Raw genomic sequence first — 11,676 nt, forward strand, 5'->3', positions numbered from 1 at the left:
GAGCTGGGAAAGTCTCCTGAGTGGAGGCCAGGATTCCCTTTCAGAGGGATCTCCTTGGATGCCAGGGGCCAAGGAAGGCCGTGGTCACCTGCGAGAGTCTAGGCTGAGGCTGCACTTCAGCGGCTTCTCAAAGGCAATGTGTCTGGAATCAGACCCCGACAGCCCGACTGGGTATCCGTGAAGAGTGTCTCTCTCTCTCTCTGTGTCTCTAACTTCCAGCCTGCTTCTTCAGGCCACCCTGGCCTCTGAGTGAGGCTGGGGGTGTTCCTAACTTTCTCCTAAGTTCATCAATTTCACAGAACCCAATGCTCACCACCGCAAGGTAAAAGACCTACTCTTCACTCTTATTCCTGACTAAATGCTGCACTGTTTATCTCATAAAATGTGTGTGGGCACCTGCTAGCCACTTAAAAGACAATTAGATCAGCAACCATTCTTAAGTCTCAGGTGAAAGGTTTCCCGGTGTCTGCTGCTCGTGATCCCCCGCCTCCAGTTGGACGAGGATGTCGGGGAGTGGCTGAGCTGATTTCCTACTTTCTTCTCCTAATCTGCAGACTCTGAGGGTGGACTGGACTAGTAGACAGTGGTCCTTGGATCTCGGCTCTGGCTGATGGATCCGATAGTGCTGAGTGAACCTCCAGCTAGGCTCCTTCCTATGCAAGAGTCACAGATGATACCTGACCTCTTGTCTCACAGATCAGATGTCTTAGAATGAGTGACTAGCAGGATAATTTCCAGGCAGTGGCAGAAACTGGTGTTTAAGAGTATGGATCTCCCCCAAAAATGTTTGTGGCAGCCTCTGAATTTTATCTCTGGCCTTGGAAAAAGTTCCCCTGCTCCCCACACAAAGCAGTCCTCTTAGACCTGCACCACTTTCTCCTGTGTAATGTAAATGGAGTCTGTAAAGTAATCAGGCTGAAACCTTGAGCCCACCATGTAAATGTCTCTATTCCCTTGACCTCCCTTCCTTAGAGGCAGCCATGCTGGGGCTAGGCATTTCCTTTTCTGCAGCCTCAGGGAAGTGAAACAGGCTTGTGGCTCTGACCAAGGCTCTGGCAGTGAGAGGTCACACAGTCCCTACACTTATCGGACAGGCAGGGGGCTCTCAGGGATTGATCCTGAGTGGACTATGCTAAAGCCCATGCAGAGAAACTAGGGTCTTGTTCAGGACTCCCAGAAGGTGTAAAGTAAGAGCATACTGGTCAGGTTCCCACTAGATCTAGGGCTCTGAAGCACCTCTTGCTGAGTGTGAAGGCACGAGGGAAATCAAGGCAAGATACAGGCCACGCTGGGAAGGAGTGGTTAAGTCCAGTAGGCTTGGCAGAGGAGGTGATTGACTGCTGTCACCCAGGCTCCAAGGCGAGGGGAGCCAACCAGGTGTTGCCCATCTGTCTTTCTCTCTCTTCCAGATGGGAGCTTCCTCTTAAAGCCAGACACCCCTCTGGCATGCATTCTGAAGAACTGGGAGTAATTTGACCCCCAGACCCTGAAAAAGAAGTGCTTTATCTTCTGCACACAAGCCTCTCCTCAATACAGACTCTCTAATAGAGAGGCTTGGCCCCTGAGAGAAGTATACAATATTATTAGGTTATGCGGCTAAATGTATTTTGCCACAATGAAAGAAAATAGTCAAAGTCTCGTGGACTCCTACAATATGGGACTAATATTCTAATTTTTTTTTGGTGAAAATCTATTCTACTTATTGGGTACATTATATTAAAAAATTTAGAGGTTTTTAAACTAGACTCCCTGAAATTGAAGAAATTTATCACATGCAATACAGCCTGCCTTTAAATGACTAGAGCTTGTACTGTACTTGTATTTCATTTCCAGCCACCTAGACACACACAGTGCCTATCAATTCAGAGCATTCATCTGCCCTGTTAGTCTAGGGTCATCTAAGCCTTAATCCAGTTATGTAAACTGTTCGCCTTTAGAGTGTATTCCTGAAAACTGAGATACTTTTAGTCAAATAAAGTAAAAGGAAAGAAGGTAATTGGACAGCACTAACTCAAATCTTTGTATCAGCTTATCTGTCTGTGTATATGTTCTTTTATGAAAAGTGTTGCTAACTGTAGTCATTAGGTCTCATTCTGTATGTTTGTGTGTGTAAGAGTCTAAATGAAAAATATTTTTCTACCTCCAGATAGTATTAATAAAATCGATTTAAAGACAAGCACTTCTGAAAATTGGGCATTCTAAAACTTCCAGAAAATTCTAAAAGAAGATATTAAGCATTAATGCTAATTTTAGTTGAACTAAAATAGACATGTTCTTACGGTTATCAGCTGCCTAAGTTTACCTAAAGTCATTTAAGTTAATGTTATCTGTTAAATCTTTCAAGAATATAGTGCTTAGAGGCTTGACTTTGTCTAATGTTCAGTAAGGGTTTTGAAAGTGATCTAGCATAGTTGTTAGAAATGAGTAAACTAAGTGTAACAAGTGGACACTTTAATAATCATGTGTTAGAGTGTGTATGCCTACAAACAGACTGATAATCTTTGTAGTAACCTAAAACTTTAAAGTTTTGCTAAGTTAAGTAGACATACTTTGTGCTTAGTGAGAGATTGCGCTGTAAAGCTCATGGTTGAAGAAATTATAAAATGTGTTCATAAATCTTTCAATCTAAAGAATGCTAGTGTACCAGTTTACAATAGCCTACTTCTCAGTGTTCACTGAAAATTAAGGTACCTAATGGTTTTAAGCTCTAATTAAAACTAGTTAAAGTAATAAAGAAAACATTTCTGTGTGCTAAAGAATGTGTCTTTTGATAAAATAAAGTAACTTTGTTCTAAAGTACAGCTGTTTATTTAAAGAGGGAGATCTCTGAATGTAAAAGGAACTTGTAGAAAGTGTGTGTAAGAATTGATATGGTCATGCTGTGTTAAATTAAAGCAAATGAGTCTCGGTATCAAGTACACAGCCAATTAGAATTTTATTTTCAATTAAAAGACAGAGTTTTCTTAAACTGTTTGCTCCTAATGTTGAAAGATTGCAAAGGGTTCTCTAATTGTTTTGTCAAAGCTGTTTCTCATGCTTAAAGTCTCAATGAGTTGTCTGAGTATTTAAGAAAGTGAGATCTTAATATTAAAACTTTGCTAACAAATGTAACCTTCTGTGTTTGTCTTTAGGTATTTTATTGTCATTCTAGTTAAATGGATAAGTATTGCTTCATGACAACCTATAATCCTATTTAAGCAAGTGCCAAAGAAACTTTCTTCTGATTTCCCAAAATCAAATCAAAAAGGTGCTTTCACCTCTAGTTAAGTCTGATATTTTTCAGAGGGTCCCTGGAACATGTCAGAGGAATTTTTTTGGGGAAAGGATTTGGCTAATTTGGCTTATTTATCTGATACATAATTACCTGCTTAATTACCTGGAAAGCACTGTCAAAGGTAGTGAAGCTAAACTGAATGCTTGCTATTGCAATGATGCTATCATTGAATGTTTGTGTTACAGAAATTTCCAAATTTTCTTATGTCAACTGTCTCATAGAAAGCTCTCATCAGATATTTAGGCATTGTCATTTGTAAGTCTTTTGTCATTTAGTCACTGGTTTATTACTCCTAAACTAGTAAAGAACTAGATTTCAGCAGAACAGGTATTAGATACATAAGATTAAGTAAACAAAGGAAGATGATTTTGTGGCTCTTTATTTCAAATGTTGCTGTTAAAGTGTTTTAAGATTTTTCTCTTAAGCCGACAACAGTTTAGTAAATGACAATACCTTTATAAGCAGAATTGAAACATTTGTTTTTCTCTCTACCTGATACCTCCAGAATTAAAAAACTCTCAGTGACTGTTTTTTTAATATTTCATGGCAGTATGTTTATTTGCATAAGTTCAATAAGAATCTGCTTTCCTTGTAAAAGGACCAATTAGAAACACTGATTATATTGCCAATGCTTTGACTGGAGTGTAATACCTGAGAGACACATGTGTAAACTCAGATATGAACAGACAGCTTTAAGGAACTAGGGTTGTCTTTATAAAGCCAACAAAGCCCCTTGGAAGAACTGGCCTGCTACCTTGCTTACAGGGTTCCCAGCAGCCTTACTTAACTCCCAGGTGAGTAAGGAAGGTCACTTCCTGGCAGGTGCAGGAACCTCAGGATGTCTTAGGGACCTCGAGATGAGAGGAATTCACCCAAATGTACAGGTACTGCAGGCAAAACCTGGAGACAAGTCTGGCTTGGCTTTCTGGCCTTGAGAGGTCTTTAAAAGTCCAATCTGAAATTCCTTATAAAAAGTTCCAGCAAAGCACATTTAAAAGAGCCTATGTATTCAATTGCTTTTCTTGCTGCACTTATGCAAATAATAAAGCCAAGTGTTCATTATTTTCTTAATCTGGTTGCTTCTAATAAAAATGAGGGTGATTTTAGAGAAAAGTATTGTTTCAATAATGCAGCCTTATCTATAGTAAATCCTAATACTAGTCATTGGGACATAAACAAGATCTAGAATTCTAGTTTCTTCAAAATATCTGGCTATGATTCTCCAGATGTGTTAGTTTTCTCCCATCATTTCGATTAAAGTTTTGAGATCTATTTCTAGTTCTCATATTGAATCATGCATTCTTAATCTCATTAAGGTTGTCCTTCCAGAATGGAAAATCCAACTCCAGATGTTGCTACTTAAACTTAATAACACAATTTGTTCTATCTTGCCTAGAATCCACAAAACTACAAATAGTAATAGAAATGGAACCTGGAATAGAAGTGCCCATCTTCTGAGGCCCTCTCAACTGACCACTGATGGAGACCTAACTGCACCCTTTACTGTGCCCCTTCACAGCATGAAGCAGCCAGAGCGGTCATCGCCCCCTTTCTGTAGCAGCAGCTAGGGTCTCTATCTGTGGAGTTGGGAATGAGACAGGGACCGTGGGGTTAGACAGAGTAGGGTGAGGGCCTTTGCAAAAAGCAAGGCAAGATATTTACAGTCAAAGCAATGTAACAATGTAAAGTCCCTATTGAAACTCTGTGTTCAGCATTATGCAAAGTTAAGGCCACACTAATTCTCTAGGGTAGGGATACCATACTAGGAATATAGACATCTTCAGTAAGATCAGTTAAAGGTCAAAAGGCCAGGAGGAACTTGGCCTGGAATGTTTGAGTGTTCCACAAGGGTATCTCAGCATAAGCTGTGACTTCACTGTAAACAGTCCTAGCAAACAGACAACAACCCTGCCCACCTTGACTGCAGGGCAGGTAGTACAAGTCCACCCCCTAAGCCCTCAATTCCCCCAAATCATCAAAAGCCTATAAATCCCCTAGACAATGCACCAGCCCGGGCTCTCTTGTCCACTCCTGGCTCAAACCAGGAGCTCTGTCTGTCCTCTCACTGCATCTCTCAATAAAAGTCTCCCTGGTTCTCCTACCTTGGGTGTTTGCTAGGTTCATTCTTCAACTCTGCAAACAAGAACCCTAGCATCACTGAAGAGACAAACCATGGGGGCCAGTGTAGCAGAGCAGGGAGAGGGAGCTGACCTGGGATGAGGTCAGAGGCAAGGGGCCCTATCCTGCCAGAGACACTCCATGGGGACTGCCAGCCAGACTCACCTTGAGGTCTCTCTATTGACAGCAGCTCTGTGTAGACCTGGTGTCAAAAAAAATTGTTTTTAATTGTCACATCTGCCTCCATATGTAGGTGGATGAGAACACTAGTCTCTGTCTCTAGAGAGACAGAGAAAGCAGAGTTAGTAATCAGTGTGTATGTGGGAAACTTTCAAAGATTGTTTTTTTTTTTTTGCTATGAACTCTGGTGACTTCTAGAAAATGTCCAGGTCAAGTTAATGGTATTGTGTTACTCTCAATTTCCTGGCTCCTTAATGCTGCATAGTGTGTAAGATGGCCTCACTGAGGAAGGCTAAGAGAAAAGTGCATAGCGGCATCAGTGTGTTTCACTCTGCAATTTCCTGTTTATTTCATAAATGGTTACAAATTCACCAAACTATTCCAAAGTCTAAAGAAACAGAAGAAAAATCTGGATGAGTTTCTTGGTTTTGATCCATGATAAAGGAAAGGTTATCTGTCTGCATAGGTTTATAAATCCTGGGGGATTTTGTTGTACCTTATGCCTGGTGTGTGCCCTCCTTCCCCATGGAGCCCGCTGCAGATTCCACAGGAGGTAATGGCCACACGGCAGTGGTTCAGGATGAGCCCCAGCCACCGTGGCTGGCCTGCCTCCAGGGGCTGCTGGTCCTCGCGGAAACCAGCTCGTTACTCTGGAAGGTGACAGGCATTTTGCTGAACAGGTCCTGTAACCAATGACATGCAGGTGTCTGATGAAAAGGTTGGGTGGGTGCTTGTGGCAATTGATATGGAGTATGGATTGGTCACTGACCACAACAGCTGTGGGGGACTCTGATTTTGGAGGTCAGGCCACAATCTGAGGAGATGCGCAAAAATGGTTTCTGGTGAGCATCATAGAAATTAAAGGCTGAGGCCTGCCCTTTCTTCTTTCCTTCAAGGTGAATCAGTGTGGGTAAAATTGCAATATTTCCAGAATCTGTCGCCTGGCCTTAGAGCATCTCCATATCAATGGGTAATTACAAGGGGGGAACAAGGGTATATCTGCATCCCAGAGGTTGGGCAGTGCCTCTTCTTGCAGCCGGGTCATGAGAGACCTGGGCAAGTAGAAGTGGATGACTGCTTGTGCGCAATAAACGGGTTTCTCCCACTTTTTTTCTCCCTTTGACTGATTTCAATTTCAAAGGTATTTTGTCCCATCTTGGGAAAATATTCCCTCCACCTATCCCCGGAGTTACATCTGATGGTAATCGGCAGGACCTCTGAATGTGAAGTGTGTCTTCATGGGTGCGACCCTTGGATGGGCGGCCCCTAGAGGTGGTGGGGAGATACCCCGACCCCTCCCTGTGGATGGTGGGGAGGCCCCAATGTCTGCATTGGTGTAGGGTGCAGCTTTCCCCGGGATTGCCGGATCTGTGGGGCTTCCAGTTGGGGAGCCCCTAGTGGGGAATTGGTCTGGGGTAAAGCACCTCCTAGGGCAGTGGGGCCTCTGCAGTTTGGGGGAAGTGTGGAGAAACTGGAGTTTGTCTAACTAGCCCTCTGTGTGGTAGGAGACTGCTTCAAGGCCCTGAGTGGCTGTGTAGCAGCTGGGGGTTTGGGATGTCTGTTTTTCGAGATAGTGGGAAGGGTTATTGAGGGGAGAGAGAGACTTTAGCAGGAGGGAGACACACTGCAGCACTGCCTGGAAGAGCTGGGCAGTGACCTACAGGATGCCCTCATGAGACACAGACAGCTGTTGAGAAGAGAGTGACGCCCCTGGAAGATTGCTGAGCAGCAGCGAGGGAGGAGGCAGCAGGAGAATCTGTGTTGCAGCAGGCCGTGTGGGATGGGGTGGTGGGTGGGAGAGGAAAGAGATGTGTCCTCAGCCCCAGAGATGGTAGAGGAGATGTCAGGAGAGGATAAGGGGTTGCCACCAAGGGCCAAACTGCCGCTGAGGCCAACTCGAAGGCACCAGACACTCCCTCATTAAAGGGTGTTTGGTCGTAATTAAGGAAATAAAAAAGCAACAACTTTGGGCACCTCTGTGGGAGGATCCGCTCCCTCCCCAGTTTGTGGAGGACTCCATGCCTGTGCCTTTATGCATAACAAACTGGTGGACATGGGCATTCCGTTTCAGTTCAAGCTGTCAGAATCTCTTCCTATATGGCTTTTGTGTCTCTGGGATATGGGGATGGAGAACATTGTTTGTTGGGTTCTGAAACAGGTAGACTGGCTATGCTGATGATTCTCCCTTCCCTCTGGTAGCAATTCCAAGATGCCCATCACACCGCAGGGAATCAGGCACAGGTGGATTGGCTGACAGCAGCCATCAGCACAGTTTGGCCTAATCAGGGTGATTTATCATACTTGCCCACTAGCTGGAAAACATATGCAGAGCTCCAGCAGGTGTCATGGGAATTGGGCATGAATAACATCTTCTATAGTATAGACCTCCATGGCCCAAGTGAGGAGCTGTGCATCACAGGAATGAGAAATCTGGTGTCCCATGCAGCTTTCCTATCTCTCCTTGGGTTCCTACGGACTATTCTTTCCCCAACATAGTGCAGCCTAAGAGTGAGGCTACTCATGGTTTAGGAAATCTGCGGGTGGTTGAGACAATAAGAGCATGGAAGGCAGTACAGGCTACGACTAAAGGAGAGGTGCAAAGGGCTCCGTGAAGGTCTCGAGGACCCAAATGTGGGTTGATTTGATAAAGGCCAGGGTCGTGAAAGAAAAGCTTGATGGGCAGCCCAATAGGATCTTGTTAGGATTGTGGCATGAATTAAAGCCAGAGTTGCACTTCCAGCTGCTCCGGTCCAGGACATGGAAGCTGGAACCGAAGCCACATGTCCAGCCTGTGTCCCTGCAAGACTTCCTTGGGACAGGGATCAGGATCCGTGTGGGTCCTTAGCCCCACAGGAGGATGATTGGGTGTTGTTGTTCGACTGAGGGTTGGGTCAAGGCCTCCACCTTGGGGCACATGGTGGGGACTGGAGGCCACATGTAGAATTAGCAAGTTATTGGTCACCTATGAATGAACAAGTTGTCTTGGTGCTGGTGGAAAGAGGAGCTGAAAGTTCTGTGATTTCTGGCAACCCTGAGCATTTTCTTGGGACCCCTGCTGTGACAAATGGCTTTGGGTATAAGGCATTTAGAGTAAAGAAAGCCCCAAACCCATTGGGGATAGAGTATTTATGCCAAAAGTAGTATCCTGTGTACATTCCTCACAATGCTGAATCTATTTTGGTGGTTGACATGCTGCAGGGCCTGTGGTTACAGAACACTGCAGGTGAGTTCAGAGAGAGGTTGGTTATGTGTGGTAAAGAGAGTTCTGAGGGGACATGATCAGCATCTACCTGTAGATCTATCTGCCTGTACCTCAGTGGGTGACAAATTCTGATCAGTATAAATTTCCTTGGGGACAGAAGGAAATTGGAGATACTCCATAGGAGTTGGAGAAGGTGGGCATCATAAAACACACTCATAGTCCTTTCAATTCCCCAGTGTGGCCAGTGAAAATGCCGGACTGCTGTTCGCACATTACTGTTGTTTACAAGGAACTGAAAAAAGTCACACCGCCTTTGCATGCTCTTCTCCCCTCTACAGCAGCCCTTATGGACACCCTCAGTCATGAAGTAGGGACATATCATCAAGTTGTGGGTCTTGCTAATGCTGTCTTCTCTATTGACATAGCACAGGAAAGTCAAGAACAGTTTGCCTTCACGTGGGGAGCCTGGTAGTGCACATTCACAGTCTTAGAGTTAGAATGGGCAGCTCCTAGACTGCTGCAACATCTACAGGAGAAAGGATGGGCTGTGAACAGCACCAAGGTTCAGGGACCTGGTTTGTCTATGTAGTTCTTGGAGTTGTCTGGTTGGGCAAAATGAAAGTTATGCCAGAAGCATAGACAATTCCAGGCTTTCCCTACCCCTGCCACTGTGGCAGGATTACAACAGATTTGGGGTCTGTTGGGCACTGGGGAGTGTTCATCCTGCACCTCGCAGAAATTCTGGAGCCCTTATACCTGTTGGTACAAAAGAGCATCAGGTGAATCTGGGGTGAAAAATGTGCAGCTGCTTTTACTGCGGGTGAGAGAGTAGTCACGGCCGTACAGGCCTTGAGTGTAATGGACTTACCAAGGCCCTGTGTACTAGATAGTCATGTAACCAGACTGTTAAGGATGGGGCCTTTGGCAGTGACTTGAATGGATGCGCCAACCTCCTGGATTCTGGTCACAACTAGGGAGAGGAGCAGAGGTCCAGTGCACCTTGAAAGAGAAGCAACTGGCTGCTGTGTACCGTGCCTTTCTAGCAATGGAGCCCATCACCGGAACAGCTCTGACTGTGGTAATAACCATCTATCCCATTGTGGGATGGGTGCGAGAGTGAATCCAAAGGCCATGTAGTGGCATGGAACAGACACCTACACTGGCCAATTGGGGTGCATATTTAAAGCAGTGTAGTGCCCTCTCTACTATCCCCTTATGTGGAGAACTCTAATGCTAATTAAGACCAATGATGTACTCCAGTGGAAAGCTGTAAAAACTTGTTTTTGAGATATTGGTAGACAAGAGTTTTTAGAAGGTCAGGAAATCCCATATACCCAAACATGCTTGGTATACAGATGGCTCCAGTCGTGGGCAGCCCCAAAGTGGAGGGCTGTGGCTTTTCATCCTAAGACTGAGACTATATGTTAGGAGGACAGAGAGGGGAAGGAGAGTCAATGGGCTGACTTGCCAGAAGTATGGACCCTGACCACCCAGGAGTCCCCTCCCCTATAGTTGTCTGCACTAAACTCTGCGCCATCTATCAGGGTTTCCCCCTGTTCCTATTGACATGGTAACATGCCAACTGGATGGGTCACTGGCCCCTTTGGGGGCAAGAGTTGTGGCAAGATCTATGGGCCTGTGGTGAGACTGAAACAGTTACTGTATTTCATGTGAGTGGCCGTTTTACTTTGGCATCCCCAGGGAACGATGAACCAGACACAATTGCCCAGGTGCTGTTGCTAGAAGGAAAGCCTGCCTCCGATGTGGCCCAGTGGTTATATCAGCATTTGTTCCCCATGGGTCAAAAGAATGTGGGCTGTAGCTATCGCTGGGGCTTGCCATTGCCCTTTGAAGGAGTCAGCAGAGCCCGGAAGGAGTGCCTTGTGCACTCCAAGAGGACTTACACTGAGTCCTGTGGCAACATGTGACAATAGTATAGGGGCCGATACCCCTTGTCAGGTGTCCAATAGAGTATATTGAGCCTCTGACTGTGTCAGAAGGGCACCAATATACCATAATTTGTCTGGCCACAGCTACTGAACTGTTGGTTGCTTTTCCTGCTCTTCATGCAGATCAGCAAATGACCAAAAGGGGCCTAGAGGGTCTCTGTGCTGCCTGTGGCCAGCCTTGGTTGATTCAGAGAGACCTAGGCACCCACTTTACTGGAATGCATGATGAGCAATTAGGAATAAAGTGGAAGTTTCATGTGTCATACAATCCTACCGCAGCAGGAGTGACAGAGAGAAACCATGGTTTGTTGAAATCTGGCCTGAAGTCAGACACCAATAGTTTACGGGACTGGTCAGTTTGCCTATGGACAGCACTTTGGCATTTGCATGAGAAACCCCCCCAAAGTAGACTTGAGGCTTGCGGACATGCTAAGAGACATTGCTGTGTCTCCTAAAGAACTGTATGTACCAACCAAAGAATAGTTATTGAAGCCACCATATTGTCAGCAGAGAAAAATCCTGCTGCTGGCCCCAAGTCCATTAAACGCTGAAGATGGTGTTTAGTGGAAAGTGCACTGGACTTTTCAACACATGGACCAGCAATGGTTGGCCCTTTCGCATGTTGAGGAAAAGGCCTGGAAGCTGGCATACCACATGTTCCTGGAGTAACAGTAGTGTGGCCCCCAAAGTTCATGGTGTTGACAGCATCTTACGTGGAAATTTTATTTTATATTTATGGCCAGTGCACATACCTCCCATAGCCCTATATATTACTCATCTGTAACTCCCACAGGGAGAGGGGTGAAAGTCTGGTATGCTAGAAAAGGACGAGATCCTGCCACTGTCCTATCACAGGACCCCTCTCCTACATGCATCCCACCTGATGGAGAAGCTTTGCCTATGCTGATGTCATTAAGGCATGTATCTTATCTCCCTTAAGGTTATTTGTTTGT

The sequence above is a fragment of the Manis javanica genome, chromosome 3 (assembly GCF_040802235.1).
Source record: "Manis javanica isolate MJ-LG chromosome 3, MJ_LKY, whole genome shotgun sequence".
NCBI classification, from domain to species: domain Eukaryota; kingdom Metazoa; phylum Chordata; class Mammalia; order Pholidota; family Manidae; genus Manis; species Manis javanica.